We start from the raw sequence: 16,614 nt of genomic DNA on the forward strand, positions 1-16,614 counted from the left end.
CCATCACGTATATCTGGCATTTCTCCCCATGCTATCTCTCCCCAACTCCCCACCCCCCACTGTCCCTCCCCTATTTCCCCCTGACAGACCCCAGTGTGTGATGCTCCCCTCCCTGTGTACATGGGTTCTCATTGTTCAACACCCACCTATGAGTGAGAACATGTGGTGCTTGATTTTCTGTTGTGTCAGTTTGCTGAGAATGATGGTTTCCAGGTTCATCCATGTCCCTACAAAGGACACGAACTCATTGTTTTATATAATATTTATAAACATTTTGGTTAGTAATGTTTTTATTGTGTCCCATAGGTTTTGGTATGTTTTGTTTTCATTATAGTTTCCTTCTGAAAATGTTCCAATTTTTAAAAATTTATTCATTGACCCACTGGTCATTCAGGAGCATATTATTTAATTTCCATGTTTTTGTATAGTTTCTAAATTTTTTTTTGTTGTGGATTTCTAGGTTTATTCCATTGTGGTCAGAGAAGATACTTGATATAATTTTAATTTTTGAATTTTTAACACTTTTTTTTTATTCTAACATATGGTCTGTCTTTGAGAATGATCTATGTGCTGAGAAGAATAGTTAATCTGGAGTTGTTGGATGAAATGTTCTAAAAATAGTTATTAGATGTATTTGGTCTATAAAAAACTGCAAAGTTTTTTTGTTGATTTTCCATCTGGATGGTCTGTTCAATGCTGAATGTGGGGTGTTGAAGTCTTCTGCTTTTATTGTATTGGGGATTATCTCTCTCTTTAACACTGATAATATGTAATTTATACATCTGGGTACCCCAATGTTGGGTGCATATACGTTTAAAACTGTTATATCTTCTCACTGAATTGACTCCTTTATCAGTATATAATGACCTTATTTGTCTCTTATACTTTTTCTGTTTATATGATTTTGTCTGATATAAATATATCTACTCTTGTTCTTTTTTGGTTTTCACCTGTATGAAATATGTTTTTCCATTATTTTTATTTTTCAGCCTGCGTGTATCTTTATATGGGAATTGTGTTTCTTATAGGCAAGAAATTGTTGTGTTTTTTTTTTAATTTATTCTACCACTCTATGTCTTTCGATTGGAAAATGTAATACATTTACATGTATTGTTATTACAGATGAGCAAGGATTTACTCCTATTAGTTTTAAATTTGTTGTCTGGTTGTTTGGTGGTCTTCTTTTCCTTTTTTTCTCTCTTCCTGTCTTCCTTTTAATAAAAATGATTTTCTCTGGCGATATGTTTTAATTTCTTGCTTTTTACTTTTTCATTTCTTTTTGAGACAGACTCTTGCTCTGTCACCCAGGCTGGAGTGAAATCGTGTGATCTTGGCTCATTTCAATTTTCATCTCCCAAGTTCAACAATTATTCTGCCTAAGCCTCCCAAGTAGCTGGGATTACAGGTACATGCCACTACACCCAGCTAATTTTTCTATTTTTAGTAGAGATGGGGTTTCACCATGTTGGCCAGGCTGGTCTCAAACTCCTGACCTAATGATGCACCCACCTTGGCCCTCCAAAGTGCTAGGATTACAGGCATGAGCCACTGCAACCAGCCATTTGTTATTTTTTTCTGTATCTAATATATGTATGTTAATTTGAGGTTACCATGAGACTTGCCAAAAATATTTTAACCCATTTCCTAAACTGATAAAAACTTAACATTGGTTGTACAAACAAATGAGCAAAGAGGAAATTTATTAAGGCTTCCACTTAAAATTAATCTTCCTGCTTTTAAATTTTTTTGTTCTATTTACATTTTATTGTACTATGCATGTCTTATATTTTTTATGGTTATTTTTTATTGGTTCATCATCTAGATTTCTACTCAAGATATGAGTGGTTTACACACCATAGTTTCAGTCACAGTATTCCATGTTTTCCTGTGTTGTTTTGATGAGTGTCTTTTGGACTTTCAGATGACTACTTCTTGCTAATTACATCATTTTTTTTTTAGACCAAAGAACTCTCTTTAGCATTTCTTTTAGTATGAATCTGGTGTTAGTGATATCCCTCAGCTTTTGTTTTTCTGGAAAGTATTGTTTCTTCATGTTTGAAGGCTATTTTAGCTGGATATATACTATTCTTGGATAAAAGGATTTTTTCTTTAGCATTTTAAATGTGGCATGTCACTCTCTCCTGGTATGTAAATTTTCCGCTAAGAAGTCTGCAGCCAAATGTTTTGGAATGTACTTGTATGTTACTTTTTTCTTTTCTTTCACTCCCTTTCAATATTTTTTGTAAATTTTTGACTTTTGTGTTTTATTATTAAATGGCTTGTGGTAGTCTTATTTGGCTTAACTCTAGTTGGTGTCTAAAACCTTCTTGTACTTAAACATTGATACCTTTTGTTAGGTTTGGGAAATTCTCAGTTATTATTCCATTTATTAAACTTTATACTCCTATCTCTCTTTCTCTCTCACTCTCTGCCTCCTCTTTAAGGCCAATACATCTTAGATGTGCCCTTTTGACAAAGGATATTTTCTAGATCTCGAAGTCAAGCTTTATTCTTTTCTATACTTTTTACTTTTATCTCCTCTGTGTTTTTCTCTAATATCCTATCTTCAAATTCACTAATTCTTTCTTCTGCTTGGTCAATTCTGCTGTTAAAAGACTCTGATGCACTCTTTCATATGCCAGTTGCATATTTTACCTTCAGAATTTCTGCTTTCTTAAATTATTTCAATCTCTGTTAAATTTACCTGATAGAATCCTTAATTTCTTCACTATGTTATCTTGAATTTGTGTTTACTTGAAACAGCTGTTTTTACTTATCTTTCTGAAAATTTACATATCTCTGTCTCTCCAGCATTGGTCTCTGGTGGATTATTTTGATTATTTGATGAGGTTGTGTTTTGCTGGATGGTGTTGATCCTAGTAGACGTTCTTCAGTGTCTGGGCATTGAAGCATTAGTTATTTGTTGCAGTCTTTATGGTTTGGGTTTGTTTATACCCATCCTTCTTGTGGAGACTTTTTAAGTATTTGAAGGGACCTCAGTGTTGTGATTTATGTTTTTAGTCACTGTGACTATATCTGCCTTATGGGGCATTGTGAACCCAGCAACACTGTGACACATGCAGACTTTTAGAAGTACCACCTCAGGTAAGATCTGGAAGAATTATCTGGATTATCAGGCAGATAACCTTGTATTCTTTCCTTACTTTTTCCCCCCAAAATTGAGTCTCTCTCTCTCTCTTTTTCTCTCCCTCTCTTTCTCTCTCTCTCTCTCTCTGCTGAGCTTCCTTTAGCTGTGCTGAGTGTCCACCACCACTGGGACTGTGATGGGTCACACCTGAATCTAGCACAGCACTGGGTCTTGCCCAGGGCCCATGGTAGATAATTCCAAAATGCTTCACCAAAAATTTAAAGTTCCTACCATGCCTAGAAAATAATCTGTTTCATTGCTTAATTTACCAATTTCATCTTTTTTTCTGAGCACCTACCCTCTGAAGTCCTCTGTCTCTCTGTTACAGTCTGAACTGTTTGCTATCTAAGACTCCTGCTTAGCTCTTGTACAGGAACCTCTGTTCATCCTTGACTTGAAAATCATCTTTACTGCCCTAAAGGAATGATGTAATTTGTAACAGCCAAATCTTTTGAAAATTGCTTTCCAGTTTGATAGTTTCCCAAAGTTGCCTTTTATATTTAGAATTCAAAACAAATTTTGGTTTCCCTCTTTTTAACCAGAGTGTAGTCATGTGACTAGTTTCCACAGAGAAAGTACAGCTGAGTGATATTTGGAATCTGGAAGTAAACAGCTGAGGTTGTGTGGCTCTACTAACAAGCAAGGACACCATAGCCATCAACATTTTGGCAGGTTTGGCAACATGGGCCAACCTAGCAGTGACAAATTGTAGGAAAATGTCATTTCCATCTATTTCCATTATTTCCCTTGGCAAATATTTCATACTTTTAGAGATTTATTATTTCTATTAAATTATGCTCCTACAACATCTTGTTACATCACATTTATGTATTTGTTACCATTCAAATTAAACATCATTTCTGTCCCCCTTCGGCCTGTTTTTAAAATGTTCTTTATTGAGCAGTATCTGTAGTCTCCTGAAGTAGAAATCATTCAGAAGAGCTATACTTCATTGACTGGAAAAGTAAAAATTATATACCCTTGAAAGGGTCATTTTATGTCATGGCTTTTGGATTCTACTTAATATATGACTTGATTCAGAAATGTTACTTCCATTTAGGAGAGTTACCCCTCATTTATTTCTATATTGCCCTCTTCATGCTTTGCATTGCCTTTATTCCAACTCAACTTTTTTTCTGGTTATTCCCAAGGAATTTTTGTCCAAATAATGAATTTAGAAATACTTGTATAGAATTGCTCTGGACTTTTATGGTTATTGTGTACTTATTTTGTAAATTATTCAAGGAGTAATAGGGAAGAAAAAGAAAAATCTGTAACAAGCCATTCTAAAGAAAATTGTTCATAGAGAAACAAGCCAAAGATAGTTTATTTCAGAAAGGTACTCAATTCTACCTACCTCATTCCTCAAATATACAATATATCTCGATTTGAAAGACCTTAGTTAAAGCTAAAACTGTCTCGCTAAAGACAAGCTTATTATTATCTTTAGAGAAATCTTTTGCAGTTATAATTATGAGGGTCTCTGACCCTTCACATAAGAATATACTTTGTATATAAAGTGACAGCCTAGTTTGGCTAGAGCAAGTCTCTGTGTAAGCTAATTATATGTGATAATTTTGCCTGAAAGGAGACTGACTTGAAAGTGAATCCAATTTAACGGTGAGGAGATTGTTATAAGAAACATTTCATTGTGGGCTTAGAAGTCGCTTAAAGTGCTAATTTTTCACTTGAATAACCATATTGCCATAGTGAAAGTTTTTTATATTACTTAATATTTGTGAGATATTATTTGAACTAAGAAAAAATAAAGGCAAACTGAAGATTTTTTATTTTATAGAAACAATTTAGGATTATATTATTCATTCACATTAAAATCAGCCTCTATTTCCCTCTTCCTACTTATCCTTAAGATATGGTAGAACACCTTGCTCCATTGAAAACAAAGTTAATTCCTGAATTATGTATTTAACTAAGAAGTGGCAAATTGTGTCCAGTTTATCGGTCTTTCTGACTTCTGTTTTTTAAGAATATAATCTCCTCTGTCAGGCATTTTAATCATTAGTTCTCAGAAAGTCATTACATGCAGCTAGCAGCCATTGTGTGGTGAGTTGAAATATGGCAACTACAAGAAGAAAGGGAAGAAAAAGTGGTTCATGAGGAACCTAAAGTATGGCTTTAAGCACTGTTATCTGGCTTTAAGCACAGTAATCAAGACCAGGACTTTTTTCCAGCAAACACTTCCAAGTGAAATCCAGTACAAAAGCCTCCAAATTAAACCTACAGGCTCACATTATACATTACATAGTATTGGGCTTTGTACAGTTTGCAAAGCTTGTGAATCACTGGCCAGCTACAAACCTAAGCAGAGTATTCCATCTTGTGTGAAAATCATCAAGTATACATCCTGCTATAAAATTCTTTTTACTTTCAAGTTACCATACTTCTCAAAATCACTATTATAAATTATTTCATTGTGTTACATTTTAAAGCTTCCAGAATGTCCATGTGAAATTGCAAATATGTTTTGGGAAATTGTAGCGGGTTCCATAGCAAACTGCCCATGTCTCCCCTTCAGGAAGAGGCAGTTTGGGCCCTGCCTGTATGGAGTGCTGGTGACTAATGAATCTCACCTGAATTCCATTACGCAAATTGCACTCTAACAAAAGATAGATGTCTTACTGAAGTTCATATCATCTTCATGGGGTCAGCCAATATGCAATGACTGGTAAATAATGAAGCATAAAGGCAGAGACCTCTTGCCTTAAGGCAGGAGAACTCTGAAGAGCCATTGCAGTCCAGAAATCCCCATAGGCTTAGCTGAGACCTCAGTTGCAATTTCCCAGCAGTCCTATTTCTCCCTCTGCCCAATCCTGCTTCCCTCCCTCCCCATGAATATTGTTATCCTATAAACTTCCTGCTTGAAACTCTGAAAGTCTCAGAATCTGGTTTTTGATGAACCCAACATACTACAGTTGGCACTAGGAAGCTTCCTGGGAACAAATTCTAAAATGTGATGGCTAACTGATAGCAGACGAATAACTGACAGCCTCCCCTGGCTTCTTACTGTTGTACAATACTTTGCATTTTCATTAATGATGAACTGGGATAAAATAATGAAGAAAGTGAATACCCAGAAAAGTATATCTCAGGTATTTGAACAATTTTTTTTTTGGAGCAATATTAAGAGAGACTAATTCTAAGAACTTTTGAACCTGATGACTGTGTTAGGGATAATTTATGCACTGGAAAAAGACAATGAAAGACTGAGAGTGATTAATAAGCAATATAATTTGAATATGAAAGCCAGAAGATTTCTTTGGCAGCATATAAAGATATTATCATCTCCAGAATTTGAAGGATAGAAAATGGCGATAATCAGACCCTGCACTTAATTATAGGAGTATAAGCACTCCAGAGAAGGTTGAATTCTCATCCACAGCAAATCTGCAATGCTGAAGTCAGGGCCCTAATTGGAAAAGGTTATGATTTCAGGACTTGGATGGAGCCATCTGCATTGATGCACTTGAAAATTTAATCTCTGCATTACCTTTAACATTCTGGAGCTACAAAAATAGCCTAGTCTTCCACTTTGAAGGGTAGTTTGCCACCCTGCTTAAAGGCCACGTCTCTCCTTTCAAATGCAATACCTGCCCCCTGTGGATCTACATTCATACTTCATAGCTAACAAATCAATAATTACAGTCATGTTACTATATAAACCAGTCAAAGAAGTGCTTGGCTTTCTAAAGAAGAAAAGGAGCTATACACCAAAATTGCTTCAATATCTAGCTGACACGTACCAGAAGGAAGTCAGTGTGTGTGTGTGTGTGTGTGTGTGTGTGTGTGTGTGTGTGTGTGTCTAGATCCCATCAATGCTGTTTCAAACAAGATGGAATATAAATTTAGATAAGGAAAATTGGTATAAGTGCATTCTCCTGTAATACAGAATTTACTGTCTTAGAAAGGACTATTGAAGAGGGTGCTAATACACTGCTAAGTTGTCTCTCGTAGGTTTGAAAAATGTGGTGGTTCTCACAAAGTAAAATAGAAATGCCAGGACTTAACCTGGGATGGATCAAAGAATTAAAGGCTCAGAGATGTGCAACCAAAAGAATATTGCCCAATGTATACAACAAAAAATAACCAAGGATGGATGATTGTGAGCCTGAGGGAAGCAGTCTCAATAAAGTAGTGACCCCATGGTTAGTTTTGGAAAGAGCCAAGTTCTCAGGCCCAAACCCATTGACTGAAGATGATGCCAGGACTTCATGAGGAAGAACTCTAAGACAGCACAGCAAGTGTTGTTGTATTGATTTTCCAGTCCTTATACAAAGGGACCTACGACTTGTGTAGTTGTATATTTGGAAAAGTGGAATATCAAACAATTCTAGGACCATTGGATTCAGGATATGAGTTGACATTGATACTTGAGGATACAAGTATTATCGTAGATTGCTGTTTAGAGTGTGGGATAGATAGAGGCCAGGTAATAAATGACTTTCTATTTCATGTCTTGATCATAGTAAGTCTACTGGGTCCACATACTCACTTTGTGGTCATTTTTTGATTGTTAATTTTATTACTACAATGGACAAACACTGGGGTTGGCAGAATCCTGACAGTGGTTCCTTGGCTTGTGAAATAAGGGCTAGCATAGTTCTGATAGAATACGCTTTTACTGTTCTTAAGTTTCAGAAACATTTTGAGAACTTAATTACATAGAAAATGGACAATGAAAATGGAAATGGTAAGGATGATGTGCTAATATTTTGTGTTAGAACAAGTAATTATCCCCTATATCCTTAATTCTAAGTTTAAAGATAAGCCAAACCTATACATGGCTTTATAAACAAATTCATAACATACTAAGTATTCACTACCCAAGAACATATTTGTTAGTTCTTTCTTTCACTGAACCAAATATTGACTGAGAACTCTTAGGTCGTATGTTAGATGTCAGAAAGAATGGAGAGTACAAACATATTAAGCCGTTTTTTGACTTGATTATAATTTCAGCTAATACTACATTTGTGGGTAAATTTATTTAAATAACTCCTTCAAGCTTTAAAGCAGAACTTGTACATTTAGTATTCAGGCTTTGCTGGATCAAACCAAGCTCACTCTATCCAAATATATTTTTAAACATTTTCTTTCTGTAAATTATTAGAAAAAAAACATTTATTTTTATATCATTGCAATAAAAATCACATTAAGTGTGTATAAATATGTTGCTTTGCCTCTGCCTCTTCTGGAAATACTGATCTGATAAGATGAAATTCATGAATTGTCAGAAGGGGGCAAAAAAATCTAATTTTGGATTTAAGAGGAAAATCATTTCACAAAATGATTAATTACAAACTAAAAAACATTTGCAGAATAAAAACACAGCTGCTTCATTAGAATCAGCATCAGCAACAATGTGTGCATTTATTTCCATGCAATCCATCTCCTGTTCTGTTCACAGTTACTGGAATATCTCATTTTACTTAAAAGTAAATTGTAATAATTGTAATAATAAATTATACAATTTACACGACCTTCTTTTACTAAAGATCTTCTCATATGACAGAATGAAACAACTGGCAATTAGTAAGCATTAGAGTTATACAATTTGGTCATTTAACATGAAAAATATTTAAGAGATTAGAATTTATATTATAAAAAATTTAATATTTAGTATATAGATTTATTTGTTTATATGTACCAGATATATTTAATATATACCATACATTAAAACTGTGCATTGGTAAATGAAGTCATCACTATTAGATGACTCCATTCTCATTTGCAGTCATAAAACTGAGTAATTTCAAGTAATTTTTAATCTAATTAAATGATGGCTTCCCTATGTGTATTTAGCATTTAATGTCTAAATGTGGTTCCCTTGTCTTATAAACTGAAATATAGGGAGACATATTTTTCTTTGTTCTCAGAGAAACCACAACCCATGCTAATTTAATTAAAGTAATAACATTTTTCTTATTAAATACTCCCATAGGACTGACAAAAACACGTGTTCATGCATTTCCAAGCAGACCTCGCCACTTCTTTCTCAATGCCACCATGAGAGATACTCTATTGGCATACTCTCCGTGCTCTTCCATAATTTGTGCTTGTTTCTCTTTCTCCATGGGACTGTAAGTGTCTTTCTCAAGGGTAGAGATCTCGTAGTAGTTATCTTTGGTTCATTAGTATCTAGAATGGGAATTTCTTATTTTTAATTTAATATTCCTTTTCTGACTACTATTTTATTCTAGATTTTAAATTGCCTTTCTACAAACCATGTGATCATTGCTTCAAAATTCTTACTAGTTTTTTAGTGTTACCTATGCTTTAGGTAGAAAAGAGCATGCTTAATAAGAAATTTTACTACAATTGTAACAATGAAAAGTACTCTATAGGGAAAATAATTGACTTTGAACAAGCATCAATTGAGAGCCTATGTTATTACATGCCAAGTCCTGTGCCAACTTTTTGGACTACAAAACAGAATTTGATTTAGTCTTGTCTTCAGGTGGTTCATGGTCTAGTATGGAAACACAGAAGTAAGAAGAGAATAATAAAATTGATAATAAAGTTATGCTTGCTGTTTTATAGTACCACAAATGTGTCTACAACTTAACTACTGTTCACTTCATACTTATTCTTAAATTACTTTCCATTATTTCATGATTTTTGTGAGACCACTGTTTTGCCAAATATATGTTATATTGTTATATTCAATGAAGTCAAGGATTGCATTATATACTGATAGTCCTCTACCTGTGCTAATGGAGCCTAGTGTACACAGCAAGTAAGTTGTGGGGCCTTTGATGTAGTAGAAATATAGTGGACTTAGAAAGAAAAGATTGGAGTTCAAGTCCAACTCTACTTTAACTGGTTATGTATTACTTTGATCAAACTATGAGCATATTTTCTTAGGATGATGTAAAAATTATGTTTCTTTCCAGGTCTTTATGGGGATTAAATAAAACAAATATTTGGAAGTAGATAGTGGGTACTTATAACTACCCTTCTTTTAATAAGTATTAATTAAACACAATTCGGCTGTGAACTTAGAAAAATATCCACAAAACAGCTAAAGTTATTTAATATGGTGGCCATGGTTTTGACTGTCAAGAGTCAAGGTTTTATCTTAGGATCGTCTTCTCTAAACACATGTATACTACAGCTAGTGCTCGACTTATGACCACGATTGGTTCCGACAGACCGGTCGTAACACGATTTGGTCATAAGTTGAGTAGGCTATATGTACAGTATTGTGAAATGATGTTATAAAAATATTTAAGTCATATTTTATCATAATTTTCTTTCATTATTGTTATGTATCATAATTTTCTTTGTTCATTTTATGCCATTTGTATCATCTCTACACCATTTTGTTTCTTATTTTTACATTTGTCAGGTTTAAGTAAAACACTGCATTACCAGTACAACTGGTTTAATATTTGCAAAACATACAAAATTACAAAATACAGGTGCATACAAAAATACAAAATACAGGTGTAAAAAATACCATAGGAAACATTTTCCCAATTGCAAAACATATCAAAATATATAAACATGTACGAAACATTTTATTGGTTGCTGGTGCTTGGCTGCGGATCGTTGATGTCGTCATCTGAGGCAGCAGTTGGGGTTACCGGAGTTGGTTTTTTCATAAACATGGTGAGCTTTGTCTGAATTGTATGTTTCTTTTTTTCTTCATAAATTTCACAATACGGACGAAACACATCGTGCGCCAACCGTTCAATCCTTGCAAATCGTTTGATGTTTGGGTCCATTGCTTCGAAATGTATAAGAAGTTTATTGGGAGGGGTTTGATGAAAAATATCCAAGACACAAAACACAAATTGCTGTACCGAGTCTGGGATAACAGTTGAAATGGTGCACACGGAGATGGTAGTGCTGCCGGAAGCTGGTCCGCACTGTCGTAAGCCCAGCTGGGCAACGTTTGCGCTGCCAGACATGGAGCAGTAGTGGCTAGTGATTGTGGTCGTAAAGTTGAATGGTCATAAGTTGCATAGGTCGTAAGTCGATCAATACCTGTATTCATCTTTCTCCTTTAATCACTCAATGTTTATCTTCTCCTCATTGCTAGGTGAATACATAGTGTAGTTAAAAGAATTCTGAGATGACCCTTAACATTCCTGCCCTCTGGTAGACATAGCATGCATAATTCCCTTTCTTTGAGTTATAAAGGACTGGAAATGTGATGGATTTTACTCTTGTGATTAAGTTACATTATATAATAAATGTGAAGGGATTTTGCTGATGTAATTAATTTCCCAAGTTAGTTGACTTTTTATTAATCAAAAAGAAGATTTTCCTGATTGACTCTGACTTAATGAGTTGAGGCTATGAAAGAAACTGTGCCCTTCTTGAAAGTAGATTTGAAGCATGTGAGACATTTGTTTTGCTGGCCTTGAGGAAATAAACCTCTATTGTAGTCTTTCTGCTCCTTAGCTCAGCCAGGTCCAAGTTCTTGCCTCACAATCAGGAAGAATTAGGCACACAAACACGGAGAGTAAGTGGAGTAGAATTTATTAAGTGAAAGGAAAGTTCTCAGCAAGGAGAGGATGTGGGGTTGTTCCCCCTACCCAAAGTCAGGAAAGTCCCCCCATGTGGCTGAGTTTGGTGACTTTTATAAGACTCAGAATGGGGAGTATGTGTTGATTGGTTTGTGAATATGCAAACAAGTTTAAAGTGAAGAAAACACTCAAAGGTGGGCACTACAGAATAGAAAATCAATTAGGAAAGGGTACGTATATGTAAAATAAGTGAAGAGTGGGAACCAATCAGAGGAAATCATGCGATACAGGAAGATAAGTTCTCAGTCTGGTCCAAGGATTTAACTTGTAGCTTGGCTTTCAAGCTTTAAACTGTCTTCAGTTTGGAGGTGGGGTTTCACCAGGGACTCACCCCTATCTGCCTAGGCGTTTGGCTGCTTCCTGCCACTCTCTCTGAAACGTTGTGAAGACATCCTTGCGGCAGAGAATGACTGGTGCTTTAAAGGATATAACAGATGACCCCCACATCCTCCCCCAGCTGAGAAACAGAAAGAAAATTGGAATTTTAGTCTTACAATCCCAAGGAACTAAATTCATATAAAAGCCATGTGAGTTTGGAAGAGGACCTCAAGCATCAGATGGGATTACAGCCCTTTGCCAACATCCTGATTTAAGCCTGATGAGTCTTTATGCAGAGCTAACCCAACTAATTCAGAATTCTGACTTATGGGAACTGTAAGATAATACATTTATATTGTTTTAAGCCAGGAAATTTGCGGTAATGTGTTATGCAGTAGTAGAAAATGAATACATTTACTTAATCTGATCAGACTCCGATTTTTTAGGATACTCGTTAGTGATGATAGTTTTGTGTCACTCCTCCCAAGTAATATATCTTAAGACAAGAAAAATAGAAATGTGGCAATAACAGTTGGTAGGAAAGGTTTAAGGAGGCAACCTGTCAACACTTCTCATTATCTGGGAAATTGGAGTACCAGATATTTCAATCCTTGAGGCAAAAAGAGTTTGTGTTTGTTTGAATTAGCATAGGTATCAAAGGTAGAACAGAGATTTAACAGTTTGCAAAGATGCATAAAAATGGGGAAGACATCATGATATAGTGGACTGAAGGGCAGGAGATACAGGCATGAGTCATGATATTATCTTTAAGTTGCCATTAACTTGAGAAGATCTGTGAGATTCTGCCACTTTCCTGTTAAATGCAAAGGATGGGACTACATGGTTTCTATATATTTTTCTGACAGAAAATGCTGTGAAACTTATGAATAATGAAATCTGAAGTAGGAGAGATTTGATTTAATTACAAAGAAAGTTTTTCAGAGCATAGGAGCTTGAGAAAGTTTTAGGGATGTTACATAGTAATAAATTGTACTGAAAGAGTTACATGGTTGAGATATGTAACAGGTATAATACATTTATATGTGTAATACAAAATATTTATACATATGATTATATGTATATGTTACATATGCATTGGTAATATAACATAATATTAATTACAGCAATACCAAAAATATTTTATACACCACAGAATTTCAGAGTAGGAAGCACTTAGAACCATCTCCCTGAGTTCTTTACCTATGAATTTTAATCATCTCAAATATATAAACCCTGAAATTCTGTGATGTATAATATCTTTTTTGATTGAAACACAAGACTATCCAATTCAGCATAGAATTGTCAGAGCAGTGAATGTCCTACGTTTTCTCCAAAGTGCCTTATAACCTGTTCTACCCTAGGAGATCGTTGTCCTCCTCTTACAAGCTGCTATTTTCTAATCTTCTGATATTTAGAGAGCTGAATGAAAAATATATGGGAAGTTTATTTATGAAAATAAGCTAGTCTGTGTTATAGCAAAATGAGAACAAAATGATTATTTTCACCAGAAATCAAACACAATGAGATTTGAAACTAGGAACAATATTAAGTTTTTTTTTCAATAAAACATCATTACTGAGATTTTGGTGACAGAATTTTAAATATAATTGACAGAATCATACATTAAATTTTTTTTACTCCATATCCCTCTAATTTTTAAGAGATAGTGATCTTAATTATAATTAACATACTAAAAGCACATTTAAAATGACATTAGGGTAGAAACAAATCTGTGAAAGCAAATAAATTGAAGAATGAAGCTAATATTTTATTCTTTAACTGTATTGTTAAAGCTTAACTAATGAAGGCATTAGGGCTGGTAATCTCCAATTAGGTCCGAAAGTCTTTTTCCCTAAACAGAAAAAGAAGTAAATAGTGGAATGCCATCTGTTATCCTCATACATAAAATAAAACAAGTGAAATATTAAAAGTTACTTTATAGTATTCTAGTGAATACTCTGGGTTTCAATTATGGTTGGGCAGTTTGAAATATAATACACAATTCAAAGAAAGGTTATATGTTGAAAATATTACCAGTTTTTCCAAAGTCTGATCCTAGAAAAAATTATGAAATAAACCAAATTGTCCACTCTGATTGCTTTTACCATCCTTCTCCCTTTCCACCTCCAGTATTCTACCCAAGTTTTTCTAATTGCTCTGTGGTTTTTATAAACAACTATTTGTCAATTTTAATAACACATTTTATTTTAATTTTAAATCATCAATATGATTTTAACTCAGTCTTATGAATTTAGTGAACGTAGAATAACTGTGCATGTGTGTGCGTGCATGTGTGCATAAGAAAGACCATTGCTTGGTGGACAGCACTCCTGGTTTAAACAGTTTTAATTGATCCTTGGACAGGGGATACGCAAATTTAGGAAACTAGGTAATTTAGAAAACTTTATGATTTCTTAGACTATCTGTAAGGACAGGATGTGTGATGGACTAACAAGTTGTTCCTGGCTAATCAAAACTGACAGTAGTGATTTGCATCCTCAGGGCTGAAAGTGTGTTAATTATAACTTAAGTGTGTTCACCTTGAGTGTAAAGTGTTTTTACATTAGGCAAAATTTTAAAAGGGGAGAGATATCTTGAAAACACTATTGATGAATTTTGGAATTTTGTAAGCATATTAATAAGAGTCATATATTAATTGCAATATAAGCATTTGATAAGTTTTTTTAACAAAAGTAAAAATAAGATTAAATATACTTGAGTCTGGAAAGAAACTATGAAACAGCACAGGAATTTATTTTTGAGTAGAAAAGAATTTATTTAGAATGTTTGCAGAATATTGTTTCAAACAACAAAATATTCCATTGAATTGAGTTTTTATATAAAATTTTATTTGAAATATCATACAATCAGGGAAATATCATTGTGTAAGTTATTAAATTTTCAAAGTATTATTATTTTTTAAAATAGAATTAAATATCCAATGCCATTATAAATAGACAATAACTGCAAAATGGAAAGGGGACAAGTTATTGAATAATGCAAAAGTTAAAGAGGTTTTCAATGGCATGTTCACTGCCCATAAAGGGTGCAGATTGTATAAATAAATAAACTCCTAGGTGTGATTGTTCCCTTTACTTAGTGCATGAATAGTGAACTCACCCTGACTCATCCTGGTGAAAGGGTATGAAAGCAATAATGCATGTCTCATCAGAAAAAATTCACATAGGGAGTGCAAGTATTTCATAGGAACAAGGATTGTTTTCACTGTTTTTCAGTATCTTTGTCAGGTAATGTTATTCAAAAAAGGGCATTTGGTAACATAAGTATTACAAGGATAGAAATTAACAAAAGCAAGTGTCATTTACTTCCATATTTTATTTATAGTTTAGGGTAATTTGACATAATGAACTTCAATTATTTAGGTAAGCTTTCCCATCTCATATATATAGCATGTTTACCCCGCTGTTATTAAGATGTTGTAAGCATATTTACAGTTACATGCTCTCTGGAGCACAATTAGCCACCAGTACTGTGCAGTTAAAATGAGAAAATTTTCTCCAATGTCCCTGATATGGTTTATTTTCATTTTTATTTATTTTTAAACTAATATTATGTGTAATTGGCAAATCATAATTGTATACATTCATGAGGTATAATGTTATGTTTTCATATATGTATGTAATGTGAAATGAGTAAATCAAGCAAAATAACATATCCAATGCCTCACTTACTTATTTTTTGTGGTGAGGCATTTGAGATTTGCTCTTGTTTTGAAATACACAATACATTTTTATTGACTATAGTTGCTCTCTTGTGCAATAGATCTCAAAACTTATTCCTCCTGCATAACTGAAACTTTATACCCTTTGGCCTACAACACCCTATTTACTACCTCACCCTAGCCTATGGTAGCCACCATCCTACTCTCTACTAGTATGAGTTCAACTTTTTATGATTCCACATGTAAGTAAGAGCATGTGGTATATGTCTTTCTGTGCCTGGCTTATTTCATTCAGCATAATGTTCTCCGGTCTGCCCAGGTTGTCACAAATGACAGGATTTCCTTTTTTTTTCTAAGGCTGAAGTATATTCCATTGTGTATATATACCACATTTTCTTTAACCACTTATCCAATGATAGTTACTTAGGTCGATTCCATAATCTTGATTATTGTCAGTAATACTGCAATGAACATGAAAAAGCAGATATCCCTTTAACTTATTAATTGATTAATTATTTCAATAGTTCTTTGGGGAAAGGTGGCATTTGGTTACATGGATAAGTTCTTTAGGTGTGATTTCTGAGATTTTGGTGCACCTATCACCCAAGAAGTGTATACTGCACCAAATGTGTAGTCTTTTATTCCTCACCCATCTACCATCCTTCCTCCAAGACTTCGGAGTCATTATTGTGCCTTAACATCCTTATAGCTTCGCTCCCACTTATAAATGAGGACATACAGTGTTTGGTTTGCCATTCCTGAGTTACTTCACTTTCAATAATTGTTTCCAACTCCATCCAGGTGGCTTAAAATGCCATTATTTTGTTCCTTTTAATAGCTGATTAGTAGTTCCTGCTGTGTGTGCTGGTGTGTGTGTGTGTGTGTGTGTGTGTGTGTGTGTGTGTGTGTGTGTG

Source organism: Sapajus apella, unplaced genomic scaffold (genome assembly GCF_009761245.1).
Source record: "Sapajus apella isolate SASKATOON/1434 unplaced genomic scaffold, GSC_monkey_1.0 scaffold176, whole genome shotgun sequence".
Lineage (NCBI taxonomy): Eukaryota > Metazoa > Chordata > Mammalia > Primates > Cebidae > Sapajus > Sapajus apella.